Source organism: Delphinapterus leucas, chromosome 15 (genome assembly GCF_059928025.1).
Source record: "Delphinapterus leucas isolate spDelLeu-1000000601 "Yukka" chromosome 15, BTC_Dleu_Yukka2, whole genome shotgun sequence".
Taxonomy (NCBI): Eukaryota; Metazoa; Chordata; class Mammalia; order Artiodactyla; family Monodontidae; genus Delphinapterus; species Delphinapterus leucas.
This window is the reverse complement of record NC_143143.1, coordinates 7,521,856-7,536,278: the sequence shown is the minus strand read 5'-3', so window position 1 is coordinate 7,536,278 and position 14,423 is coordinate 7,521,856.

Below are 14,423 nucleotides of genomic sequence, written 5' to 3'. Positions count from 1 at the left end.
CTTCCAGTGCCGGAGACGTGGGTTCAATCCCTGGCCGGGGAACTAAGACCCCACATGCTTCGGGGCAACTAAGCCTGCACGCCACAACTAGAGAGCCCACGTGCCCCAACTACTGAGCCCTAGTGCTCTGGAGCCCCTGCCACAACTAGAGAGAAACCTCCGTGCCACAACGAAAGATCCTGCGTGCCATAACCAGGACCCGAGGCAGCCAAAAATAAATAAAATTTTTTTAAAAAGCCAGCAGGCAGTCTGGAGAAAACTCTGCAAACAAGAGGGGGTTCCATTTAGAGGGCAAGGGATTAAAAAGACAAAGATGCAGAAAATCAAGAAATGTGATATCACACACACCACCCAGATGCAGAAGCCCCAGGTCTGCTCCTGGTGCCCCTGCTGACTTGCTGGGTGACCTGGGGTAAACCCCTTCCCTCTCCGGTCCTCCCCAGCATCTTCATTTGTAAAATGAAGAGTGGACTGGCTTGTCTCTGAAGACCTTTCCAGTTGTGGCCTTCTATAATTCACTTTCCCTTCATCCTCCACTCCTATCACCAAGACAGCTGTGGATAAACCCAACCCTAGCAAGCCATCACTCTTGTAGGCAAGATTTCCAGCAGCAGCAGCCCCGTAAGGGGGGCCATGGGAGCCGAGAAGAATGGAGAAGGATTCTGTGGTATCACATTCTAACCCCTCCCCCACCCCCAGAGGACATCAGGTAGTAGAGTCCAACTCCAACCAGTACCAGCTGTGTGACCTTGGACAAGTTACCTAACGTCTCTGAGCTTCATCCGTAAAATCAGAATAATAACTGTACCTAATGTATGGGTTTGCTAAAAGAATTCAATGAATTATTCACACAAAGTGCTTGGAATCATGTGCCTGACACATTGTACTGCTCAATAAATGTTAATGATTATTATTTGCAGAGCTTTGGTGAAGGATAAAACTGAGGAATGGCTCCCTTTTCAAAGCCCCAAGTGGGCTAATACCCAGGAGTGCTTGGAGCTTTCTCAGGAGACTCTGGAGCCCCGGGATAAACCTGGTACATCTTTCTCTGTGGTTGACAGTTTAAAATGAAACTTTATTTTAAAACAAATACAGGAATAGTATTGACTAGAATGCGCCATTTGCATTATTTTTCAAGATAAAACATACTTGTGAGCGGCGGCAAAAGCGGGAAAGTTTGAACAGCCCCTAACTGAGGGGCGTACTGGTGCCCTCAGAAGGTCCAGCGCCTCCTCAAACGTCAGCCACCCCGGCTGGCCCCTGATCCAAACTCCACACGAGCACTGGTCTCTGTATTTCTATACTGTGCCCGCGGCACTCACCAAATACATGCTAAAGCCCCAGGAGAGACAGAAGCCACAATCAAGCATTGAAGCCTTGGAGTTGGGACCGGGGTCGTAGTTCTGGCTCCCTCCTCCTCTCTTCCTTGGTGATCTTCAGGCATCACACAGCGTGCCCCCACCCCCAGACCTCGATAAAATGGAAACTGGACAAATGAGGGTCAGCAGGGCACCACAGAGCCCTTAACTCCTCGACCTCTCACCACAACTCTGACACAATCAGGGTTCTCAGAATCTCCCCAGTTTTCATCATACAAGGAGATGAGAGAAGTGATCTGTCTGCGATCTTGTGTTCTCTCCCCCGTCTGTAAGCTCAAAAGCGCCTTAGAAACGGGGTTGTTTGTACAAAGAGGGATCAGGTTTCTTGGTGGAGGTAGACAAAGCCCCCGACACACACACACTAGAGAAGTGGGCTCCTCCACAACTATGTTTCCAGGCCCTTCTGATAAGAAAATATCAGTCAGCATCCTCTTGGGCAGACAAAAAGCAGATCTTCACTTCTGCTGAAGTCAGCAGAGAGACCAACTGAACGGAGAAGTAAATACTCATCAAGCTGAAGCCAAGGTAAATACTGACCTTCTGGCATGATAAACCCTCCTGTTAATCTAAAACAGAAATCTGCCCCTCCCCCGTGAGTACCCTTACAGGACATGGATCCTGCAATTCTCCCAGAAGTTCAGGGAAGCAATAGTAGGGACAGCCTGGTTTTCATACTGATCTCTTTAGCAGCCCATCCTCCCAGCTGTTCCAGATCCCAGGCCAGCACAGGAATGGGCTGGATTGACTCAACGTAGTGGGACAGTTGCAACAAAGGGCCTTCTTTGTTTTGCTCCAAACTTTCTGTACTTGGCCAGGGGCAAAATATGAGAACGTGGATATAATGGAAGATGCCGACTCTGAATTTTCTTCTTTACCTGGACACCCGCAAAATTCCACCCAACCCTATAAAAGGGAACACTTCCTTGCTCAGCATACCTGTGTCCCTAAACTTTGGCAGTGAAATAGATGTTCAGAAGACAGCAAATTAAGACAAATACTTCATGCATCTAGGTCTTTTTTGCATTAACATTCACGTATGGCTTTAGCAAGTCGACTGTCTCTGTCTTCTCTTGTAAGAAATAAAGAAATGATGACACACACACACACACACACAAAGTAGACAGCAAATTAGATGGCTACCACCATAGCCCATGATCTTAAACACAAATTTGGAAGGGAAAATGAAGTATTAAAAGCAAAACCTAAAAAACACTAAAAACATGGAGTCTGCCCAACTACCAATGCCAAAAGCCCAACTCAAATGTGGTGATAAGAAGTTTGACTGCTGACTAATGCAGCCACAGCTAAACAAATGCTTCCCTAAGAACTTAATGAGATTACTGGGAAAAAATGAAGAAAGGGGATGTCTTTTTCTGGCTGGCTGCTATAACAGAATCCCATAGACGAGGGGGCTTAAAAACAACAGAAATTTGTTTCTCACACTTCAGGAGACTGGAAGTCCAAGATCAAGGCACCAGCAGATTCGTACCCAGGTGAGGACTTGCTTTCTCGTTCACAGAGAGCTGTTTTCTCACTGTGTCCTCACATGGTGGAAGGCGCAAGGGAGCTCTGTGGGGTCTCCTTTATAAGGGCACTAATCTCACTCAGGAGGGCTCCACCCTCATGACCTAACCACCTCCCAATAACCCCACCTCCTAATACCAAAACCTTGGAGGTTAGGATCTCAACATATGCATCTGGGGGGAACACAAACATTCAGTCCATTACAGCTATAAAATAAAGAAGACGCAACACCTGGGGAGTGTTGGCTTAACAAGCTTTATCCTTGCACAGGCATGAAGATGTAGGGGGTTTAGACACATTGAACCCATGTCAATGATATCCCTCCCTAGCTGCCCCTAGCTGGGGGTCTGTGGTGGGGGATCTGCTCAGGGCTCCCCACCCTTGTTCTCCATACCCCCTCCACTGTCCAGTTCTGCAGTTCAGCACTTGGGGCTCCTACATGAGAGCTTGTTGGTAAAACAAACCGTGAGTGAAAAGGAGAGCCATCAGGGCAGGTAGGTAACAAGAGAGACGTTGGGCTTAGAAAAGGAAAGGGGGAAAAAAAAAACATGCAGGAAAAAAGAATAAACTTGTTCTCTGAGTCACAGGGATGAATTGGGGGCCAATGGATGGAAGATGCCAGCTGAATATAAGGAAGAACTTTGAAATAGGTTGTCCACGGTTGGATTTAGCTGCATGGTGGGTTGAGGGGTGAGTTCCCCATCACTAGCGGGATCCAGCCAGAGAGTGGGGTAGCACCTAGTAGAAACATTATAATTAAGCAGAAAGCACTACCTATGGCCCTGAGACCATGATTCTTGAACCTCAGAGACAAGAAAGGGATTTAATTAACTGTAGAATTTTCCCTGAACAGGCATGAATAAGTATGGTAGACTTTACCAGTGCTCACCAACATCTGGATCTCCTGTCATCTCTGGGCACAAAGAAAACCTCCCTTACCAGCCTCTCTTGCAGTTAGGCAAGGTCATGTGACTAGCTCTGGCCAGTGAGCTCTGCGCAGAAGGGAGCTGTGCCACGTCCAGGACAAAGAGGAAAGAAAGAGTATGAGTTCTCTCCAAGCCTTCTCTGTCCCTGCCACAGCAGATGTTCTCCAGGCTGGGCCTTTGTCAGCCTGGATCCCTGAGTGCATCCTCTGCCACCTGTTCCCATCCTGCCTTCCTTGTCTGTCCTGCTGCCACACTACCTCCACTTCCACCTACCCCCACCCCCACCCCATGCTCCAGCCACAGAGCAACACTTGCATTCCCTCAACAGGCCGAAATCTCTCCCACTGCCTATGGCTTTGCACAGATTGTTCTCTCTATCTGGCATGTTTTTGGCATAGACTGAATGTTTTTGTCCCCTCCAAATTCATATGTTGAAATCCTAACCCTTAATGTGATGAGGCCTTTGGGAAGTGATTAGGTCATGAGGGTGGAGCCCTAATGAATAGGATTAGTGCCCTTATAAAAGACCCCGCAGAGCTCCCTCCCCTCTTTGGCCATGTGGGGACACAGCAAGGTGATGACCCTCTATAAACCAGGAATCAGGCCCTCACCAGACACCACATCTGCTGGCACCTTGATCTTGGACTTCCCAACCTCCAGAACCATGAGAATTATCATCCCCCCAGTTCATGATATTATAGCAGCCCAAATGAACTAAGACACTTCCATCCTCACTCAGTCTCCTCCTGGTGAGCCTTCTTCAGGATGCAGCTCGTCACCAAATCCCCCCAACTAGGATTGATACCCATCCTGTGCTCCCAGAGGTCTTTCCACAACCTTCTTAGTCCACACACACTTCCACTTGCCATGGTTACTTCTTAACATGTTTGCTGTCTCCCCTACCACACACTACACACTCTAAGAACAAGGGTAGTTTCCCACCCATCTCTGTCTCCCTGGGGCTAACAGCATCACACTCAGTCCAAGCTAAATAAACACTAGCCGGATATCCGAGTAAATCAGTGAACCGCTTGGTTCATCTTCCCAAGCCCTCAGGAAGAGGAGGGCCAGGGTCGGGAACCTGAGCAACACAACTGTTTACTCTGTATTCTTCCTTCTTTGCCTGTGACAAAGAAAAAGAGAGAAGCACAAATGAAAATGTCAGGTGGTTCCTACAGATGACCAGACCAAAGAAGGAACTTGCCATTCATTTCAAGAGAGACTGGTATCTACCCCACTCACATCTCTACCCAAAATTGAGTTTATCCTAACTTAAGAAAGGATTGTCAGGTGCAATCTTCAAACCAGCAGTCTCCAGATAGCCCCGTAAATACCAGCCCACCAACATCTTATAAGGATTTACCATGTTGGTCTTTGCTGCACATAATCGAAAACACCTTCCCAGTGCTTCTCGGAAGGCATCTTTTGCTGAAAAGCAGAGAGGAAGGCAGACCATGTTCCCTAAGGGTGGTTTTGCACTGATACCAAGACCCAAAACAAAGAGAATGAAAAGGTTGTTCCACTTGATAAAACCTCAGTGCAGGGACTTCCCTGGTGGTGCAGTGGTTAAGAATCCGCCTGCCAGGGACTTCCCTGGTGGTGCAGTGGTTGGGAATCTGCCTGCCAATGCAGGGAACATGGGTTCGAGCCCTGGTCTGGGAGGATTCCACATGCCGCGGAGCAGCTGGGCCCGTGCGCCACAGCTACTGGGCCTGCGCTCTGGAGCCCGCGAGCCACAACTACTGAAGCCCACGTGCCACCACTGCTGAAGCCCACGTGCTAGAGCCGGTGCTCCACTGCAATGAGAAGCCCACGCACCGCAACGAGGAGTGGCCCCCGCTCGCCACAACTAGAGAAAGCCCGCGCGCAGCAGCCAAGACCCAATGCAGCAAAAAATTAATTAATTAAAAAAAAAAAAGAATCCGCCTGCCAATGCAGGGGACACAGGTTCGATCCCTGGTCCAGGAAGATCCCACATGCTGCGGAGCAACTAAGCTCCTGCGCTACATCTACTGAGCCCACGAGCCACAGCTACTGAAGCCCGCGCACCTAGAGCCCGTGCTTCCCAACAAGAGAAGACACCGCAATGAGAAGCCCGCACACCACAACCAAGAGTAGCCCCCGCTCGCTGCAACTAGAGAAAGCCCGCACACAGCAACAAAGCCCCAACACAGCCAAAAACAACTAAACAAATAAATAAATAAATTTATTTATTTTTTTAAAAACTCACTTCAATTTACTATCATGAAATATCTGTTTGAAGTCGAGACAAGTTCTAGATAAGCCCTTCATTGAGAAACCAGGAAAAAAGGGGAGGGGCGTGAGAAAGCAGCCAGAGTGGAACTCTGATTACAGAGTCATTAATTAAGACCATGACAGTCCATGGAATTGCCTTTGATTGGAAAAATAGATGACTGCAGAATTAAAGGCTTTGGGGGAAAATCTTTTCATGCTTAAGGAGAGCCAAAACTTCTTTCAAGGATTTTAAAATTAAGGCACTATTAAAGCTAAGGCGTTGGTTGTGACCAGAAGACCCTGTCAATTTAATCAAAATCTTATGGGGAGGAGGGGGACAAAGTAAGTGACCCGTTCTGTTTCAAAGCCCTGTACAACTGTCTGATTCCACACACAGGCTTTTTTTAGGCTGGCCTGGACACCCTCACAGAGCCACCCAGAGGGACCCCGCCATGGGATCTTGCGGGGAAGCAGCCCCCAAGTCCAGCGTGCACCTCTCGGTGCTATCCAGAGGCTGCTACCCACCTGGTGTGAGGGTGGGGCTCAGGGTGCAGCACCAGCCTGGTCCCGCCCGAATCTCTCCCTGGTATCCCCACTGCCATCTCCTGGCCCTCCAGCAAGCATCCAGGCCCAACAGAACCCCAGCTCAGACACTTACTGCAGGGTGCTTTGGGCAACTTTCTTAACCTCCCTGAACTTCAGTTTCCTTCTCTCTCTGTGAGGTGGAAAGAATATTCTCACCCAGGGTCACTAGGAAAATCCATACCTATATACATTCATACTGACAATATTTGAAAAGAACCGGGCCTATGGAAGCTCCATGTGTATTGGTTCTCTTCCTCACTTCCTCTCTCCAACCCTTCCCTAAGTGACCTTCAGAAAAGATGGTTCTAGAATGCAGATCATATCATTGCCCTCCAGGACTTTGCAGAGGGTGCCAAGGATTTAGATTTGACTTCACTTTGAGCCTGATGCTCAGACCAAAAGGCCCTCTTGGCCTCACCCCATGCCCTGCCTGCTTCCCTCAAACACCTGCCATGGCTCCCGACTGCCTACAGAATAAAGTCTGAACTGGCATTTTTCGAAGCCCTTCATGAACTGGCCTCAAACTACCCTTCTGGAATCATCTCTCACTGCTTCCTTCTTTACCAGCACGTATCCCAGAGCAAGTCATATACACAGGGTTGGGAAATTGCATGAGCTAAGATGCAACAGTGCATGGCCCAGTGCCCAGGACCCAGAGGACTTGGGGAGACAGATAAGTGAACCCACAGATACAAGCAGTGTGACACCTGCATGGAGTGTGTAGGGAGTCCCAGGAGAGGGACTGGCTGCTAGACCAGCCTGTAGCAGTTAAAGGTGTCTCAGAAGAGCCCTATGTGAGCTAAGACCTAGGGACGCGTAGGAGTTTGCCCGAGAGAAAGTGGGGACAGTGCACAGAAGGGGAAAGGAGGAGCAGGGGCAGAGAAGATGTGGGCGAGGGCAAGAGATGAGGCCAGTACAGCTGCACCGGCCCAGACACATCATTAGGGGCTTAGTGGGCCAAAGCTGTCTCATTGCAGAGGATGGAGCCCCCTGGAGGAGTTTCAAGAAACAAGGGACAGGAAATAATCAGGTTTGCATTTTAGGAACATTTCTCTGGCTGCAGGATGTAGAGCAAACAGGCACAGGGAAGGTGAGAGGCTGGGAAACCAGTTCAGAAGCTCTTGCAGAAACCTGACTAGAAGTGGAGATGGTGACGAGGGAGCAGATTAGAGAGAATCCCCCAAACTTTCTGCCCAGTTAGAGCTGCATTGCCCAACACAGTAGCCACCAGCCGCTTGTGGCTGTTGAGCTCTGGAGATACACCTGGTCGAACGTGAGATGGCCTACACATCTGGCATACACAACAGATTTTGAAGAGTTAGTTCAAAAAAATTTTTTTAACATTTTATTTATTTTTGGCTGTGTCAGGTCTTCATTGTGGCACGCGGGATCTTCGTTGCGGCACATGGGATCTTTTTGTTGTGGCACGTGGGCTTCTCTCTAGTTGTGGCGTGCGGGTTTTCTCTCTCTAGTTGTGGCGCATGGGCTCCAGAGCGCATGGGCTCCAGAGCGCATAGGCTCTGTAGTTTGCAGCACGCAGGCTCTCTAGTTGAGGCACGCGGTCTCAGTAGTTGTGGCGCGCGGGCTTAGTTGCCCCACAGCCTGTGGGATCTTAGTTCCCCGACCAGGGATCGAACCCACCTCCACTGCATTGGAAGGCGGATTCTTTACCACTGGACCACCAGGGAAGTCCCTAGTTCAAAATTTTAAAAAGAATGTAAGATAAGGGCTTCCCTGGTGGCGCAGTGGTTAAGAATCCGCCTGCCAATGCAGGGGACACAGGTTCGAGCCCTGGTTCGGGAAGATCCCACATGCCGCAGAGCAACTAAGCCTGTGCGCCACAACTACTGAGCCCACGTGCTACAACTACTGAAGCCCGCACACCTAGAGCCCGTGCTCTGCAACAAGAGAAGCCACCGCAATGAGAAGCCCACACACCGCAACGTAGAGTAGCCCCCGCTCGCCGCAACTAGAGAAAAACCATGTGCAGCAACGAAGACCCAGCGCAGCCAAAAATAAATTAATTTTAAAAAAGAGTGTAAAATACCTCACCAATAACTTCTATATTGATTCTATGTTGAGATTATATTTTTGAGATACTGGACTAAATAAAAGTGTTAAAATTAACTCTCTGTATTTCTCTCAGATGTTTTTTTTTCTTTTTTCTCTTTTCTCTCTCTTAAATGTTTTTAATGTGGCTATTAAAAACTCAAAATCACGTCTAAATCTTACATTCTACTTCTATTGGGTGGTGCTGGATTAGCGGGACCGTGGAGGGGGGGGTGCCTACAATGACTCTGGGTGTCTGCTCAGGAGACTGAGTGATGATTAGGGTGACAGCGGGTACCGCACGCAGCCCCCGCTTCCTGGATGCAGGTATGGTCCTAAGCGCCTTAATCCACATGCTCTTTTCATTCCTCCCCGCAATCTAACGAGGCAGATGCCAATGTTATCTCCATTTTGCAGATGGGAAAACTAAGACACAGAGAGGTCCCAGGCAGAGCAGGGATGTGGACCCAGGCAGTCTGACTCCAGGGTCCAGGCTCTTAGTCACAACCGATACTGCACTTCTAGAAGTCCCATGAACTGAGGTTGGGAACGGGGGAGCAGGCTGGGAGGGTGAGAGAAAAAAGGAATTCATTTGGGGATGCGTTGAATGTGGATATGCCTCTAGGATATCCAAGAAGGATATTTCACTGGAAGGACAGGCCTGGAAGTCAGGGGGGAAATCCATGCTGGGGACGGAAACTACAAATCACTGCACAGATCATGATGAGAGAAACAGCTAGGATAACTCTCCACACAGCCTGTCCTGAGCCCCTTCCTTCCTCCCTCACCCCCTAATGGCCCACCTCTAACATATACAGGGTCATCGATTTGCTGATTCATTTGACAAATATGTATTGAGTGCCTATGACATGCCAGGCCCTTAAGTGGGACCTCCAGTCATTATGTTTCATAAGGTGATGCGATAACACAGCATCATCCACGAAGAATCCCTGTCTCAAAAAGACATGGAACCTCAATCTCATGAAGCCTCTACGTTTAACCATGAATTTATTGGAAATACGGGAGACAGAGGAACATGTTAAACAATACCCGAGGGAAGCAATCAGCCAAGTCCAAAGGCAGGATGTCCACCAGGCCAGTTGACCTGGTTTCTCCCAAACACAAAGGGCATGAAGGAAAAAAAATAAGGTGATTAAATTAGATCAAAATTTAGATTAAAGAGACTTAACCAAATGTTATGGTATCCTGGATTGGATCCTGGGACAGAAAAAAAAGATATTAGTGGGAAAAAAACTGATGAAACCTGAATTAACTCTGAAATTTACTTAATAGTAATGTACTCGTGTTAATTTCTTACTTTTGACAAATGCACCATGATTGCCTAAGATATTAACATTAAGGAAAACTGTGTGAAAGGTATACAGGAACTCTTGTACCAGCTTTGTAACTTCTTTATAAATCTAAAATTATTCCAAAATAAAAAGGTTTTTTTTTTAAAGAGAGAGGGGCTTTAGAAGTATAACAGCCAAATACAATGGAAGGCCCTTGTTTGGATCCTGGTTTGAACAAATCCATTGTAAAAACGTCTTTACGACAATCGGGGAGATTTGAATATGGACTGGATATTAGATGATATTTCTCAGGAATCGTTGTTCATTTTATTAGGTGTGATAATGACATGGTGGTTATGTTTTTTAAAAAGCTCCTATCTGTTAAACACATGTATGTACCGGTGAAATGACATGATGTCTGGGATTTACTCTAAAATACTCCGGGAAAAAAAAGTGGTATGGTAGATAAAATGGGGTCGAAAATGGTTGATAATTGTTAAAGCAAATGATGTGTATATATTTAAGTTGTCCATATCGACAAGTTAAGAGAGGAAGGAAGTGGGGGGTGGAGGGGGAGGGGAATGTTAATGGGTTTAGAGGCGTCCCTCTGAGATGGAACAGTCTGGTCATCAGCTTGCACTGTTTCCCTGATCAAGACTCACTGCCATTCCCAATGCAGGGGGCCCGGGTTCGATCTCTGGTCAGGGAATTAGATCCCACATGCATGCCGCAACTAAGGAGCAGGTGAGCCGCAACTAAGGAGCCTGTCTGCCGCAACTAAGACCCGACGCAACCAAAGAAACAAATAAATATATTTTTTTTTAAGTTTGCTCTTAAAAAAAAAAAAAAGAAGAAGACTCATTGCCAAGCCACCAAGTGACCCACATCCCACCCTAATGATGGCACCAGCAAGGTAGCAGGACAGGGTAGCAGCAGGGAGTTGGGTCCTGGCTTCACACAGCCTTCATTCAAACTCTGGATGGCCTAAAACAGTCCCTGTACCTTGGTTCTACCTTCTATAAAACAGAAATGAAGGTAATAATAGTACCTACCTATGAGGTTGCTGAGAATTTTAAAGGAGTGGATAGGTGCAAAGTGCTTCAAGTTGGGTGTGGCACCCAGTAAGGAATCAGCACATGTTAGCTGATTTCATTACCATTAATACACGTTCCCCAGCCACTGTAACCCGGTGACCATCGTGTTCCCGTCCCCTGCTCCCCAGCCTCTCCTGGACTTTTTAACGTATCCCATATGAATGCTAAGAATTGCCTCAAGTTGTTTGGCTACAACTGTGCCTTTTAGTTTTCACATGCTCCTAACCAGAAACAATTTGATTAATGCCCTTCACCATTTTGAGAGTCTTCAGATGGGTCAAAGAGATCTCTTTTCAAGTAAGAATTTGCCAAACTCTCTGGCCTTTCCTTATAACTAGCTGATGACAGAAGCGATGTGACGGTGATCCTTGATGATTCATTTGCCTGGGGGAGAGGGGACCTCATGTCCTGTGGCAGCAGGCTCTCCCGCCGTCTGTGTAGGAGTGAGCACGCCTTTGATTTATGATCTGCTCTGCTGTCCTGCAGCCCAGAGTCCTGTCCAGCCTTTGCAAGACAGCTGTGCCGTGAGCTGAAAGACATTGAAAGGAATCCTTTGCTGACCCATCCTCATCCAAGCACACTTGCTCTTTGCAGGGCAGGTATGTAACTAGTCAGTTTACATGTGACAGCATTACACAACACAATCAAGCCTCTTTCTGGCTCCTCTTGTGGTTCTAATTTGTAGTAATCTTAAGTGCCTTTCTTAGCAATTTTTCGTGCCTATGGAGAAAAACCATTCCACGAAACAGCGTTACCCTGGAGTTGGGCCAGGTTTGCACAGTTCTAGAAATCTGATGGTGATGGAGCCCTTCTCAGGTACCAGGAACTGAGCTGAGTGCCTGGGGTGGGTTAGCACATTTGTCCTCAGAACAGTCCTACAAAGCAGGTGCTATTATTATGGCCATTTTACAGGCAAGGATACGGAGGCACAAAGCAGTTAAGTAACTGGTCCAAGGTCACCCATCTGGGAAGTTATGGAGGCAAGCTTTGAACTCAGACCGTCCAGCTGCAGAGCCCAAACTCTTTGCGGCACTGCTTTGCACAGCAACTCACCCAACAGGGACAGCCAGGGACTATAAAGTTCCTGTCTGATATGTTGGGATGTTTTTCTGATGGCTACTGAACTGATTGGATCAAACCATTTTGTTGTTGATGATGGTAATGATGCTGTTTGGTTGGTTGGTTGGTTTGGTTGTTTTCCCTGACTGAATTAATTCTGGCTCTGATGTGTCAAGCATCTTCATGTACATTATCTCATTTTATCTTCCCAATTATCCCATGACATGCCGATTACTATTCCTATCTTACAGAGGCTCAAACGAAGACTTATGCTTACCCAAAGTCATATTACTAGTGTTTAGACAGAGTGCAAAAGCTGAGTTGCCAGTGGCTATGGGAGAGGGCCTTCGGCTCATAGGCGAGAGAACATGATCCTGACCTCCAAACTTCCACCAAGAGATTCAGAGAGAAAAGCTGGAGGCGAAACAGAGCAGGACTCTCCCAAGGCACCAAAGGGAGGAGAGCTACAGGAAACCTGCCTTCTCCTCATGTTTCCTGACTTGCAGTCACCATGTCATGAGGAAAACAATCTTCCCTTCCAAAACTTGCTATGAAGATTGATTAGATACCAGAGGCAAAGTGCTTTGAAGGGCAGTGATGGAGGAAACACCCTGTGTTTGTGTTTGGCTTGATTCCCAAGGGACTTCAGACAGCGCTCAAGGCCATTGAATGGATCTGCTCTGGTGGCTGGGCTGCTTTGTGTGAGAAAGGAATTGTTTCCCAAAACATGTCTCCTGGAAGGGCTGCCAAACTCACCAGGCTCTGCTCCACACCCAGGCGAGTCTTCCTTCAGCCTGGCCATCACGCGAGGAAGAGGAAACTCACACAGTCAGTTCCGCCACGGGCTGGTCCATGAAATGTTGACGCGTACTTAGACATCAAAGTGTGCCTCTGCAGAAAACAATTACCAAATGTTTTAGAACGTGACTCCAACATGTAAATTTTATTGGGAGGGAAGAAGAAGATGAGATCAGTGGAAGAGACACAGTATCAAACCACAGAATCAGGATGGAAGGAGCATCTCAGGACACTTAGTCCAACCACATCCATGGTCTATTCCTCCTCTCCTAGCCAAGGAGTCAACAGCTTGTATCTGAACACCTTACCCACTGGGCAGGTGGTATATGAATTACTAGTTGATGATAAGTAAGAGAAGAAACACATCATAGAAGTTAGCCGATGTTTTCAACATAAATATTCCTATCCCAAGCCATAGGCATCGTTAGTTTGGGAACTTTGAGAGCTGATTTTACAATATACTCTGTGGATGACACTGAATGAAAACAGGGGCTGTTATACATCGCTGGTGGAAATGGCACAATCTAGGTAGAGGTCAAATTAGCTCTATTTATTCAAATCAAAAAGTGCACATATCCCTGGTAATCCAGTGGTTAAGACTCCATGCTTCCACGGCAAGGGGTCACAGGCTCGATCCCGGTCAGGGAAGTAAGATCCCACATGCCATGGAGTATGGCAAAAAAAAAAAAAAAAAAAAGTGCATATACCCTTTGACCTACTTCTGGGAATTTATCCTACATATATACCAGCGCATGTCAGAAATGAGATACACGTAGTGTTATTCATTGCAGCACAGTTTGCAATGGTATCATGCTGGAAACCACCAAGTTTCATCAAAACAGATCTGGTTAATTGAAGTATGGTACGTCTACATGGCAGAATACCGTGCAGCCGTAGAAAAGGAGACAAAAGCTCTCACTACACTGATATGGAAAGACCTCCAGGCTATACTGCTAAGTGAAGAACAGAAAAGCGTGGAGGAGGATATATAGAGCATGATGCCTTTTGCGCAATAAAGGGAGAAATAAGGCCATATGCTAATATTTGCTTATATGGGGAAACAATGCAAGGTGCATGAGAAATCAAGAAAAGTGGTTCTATGTTTGGGAAAGGGGTTGCAGAGTCGGGGGGGGATGGGAACAGGTAGGAGAGAGACTTCCTCCGGATTTTTCTTTTTCTAATTTTTATTTTTAACCATGTGTATTTGTTACCTATTTAAACACACAAATAAACATAAATAAAACAAAATTTAGTCTTAAGTTTTTTGGAAGAAAGTTGGTGAGCAGATGGTAGAGAGTCCCATTTAAGCCAAGGTCTCCTGAGCTTTCTCTTCTCCATCCCCCTCCTAATCCAGCCTTCCAGCTCAGGGATCCACCCCTGCTATGGAACGCTCCATTCCCTCCCCACAGGGAGAGGAGACCTTGCTTTTCTCTCCCTTCCTGGGTCTTGCATCTCCAGGGCCTCAGACTTTGTCCACAGGCT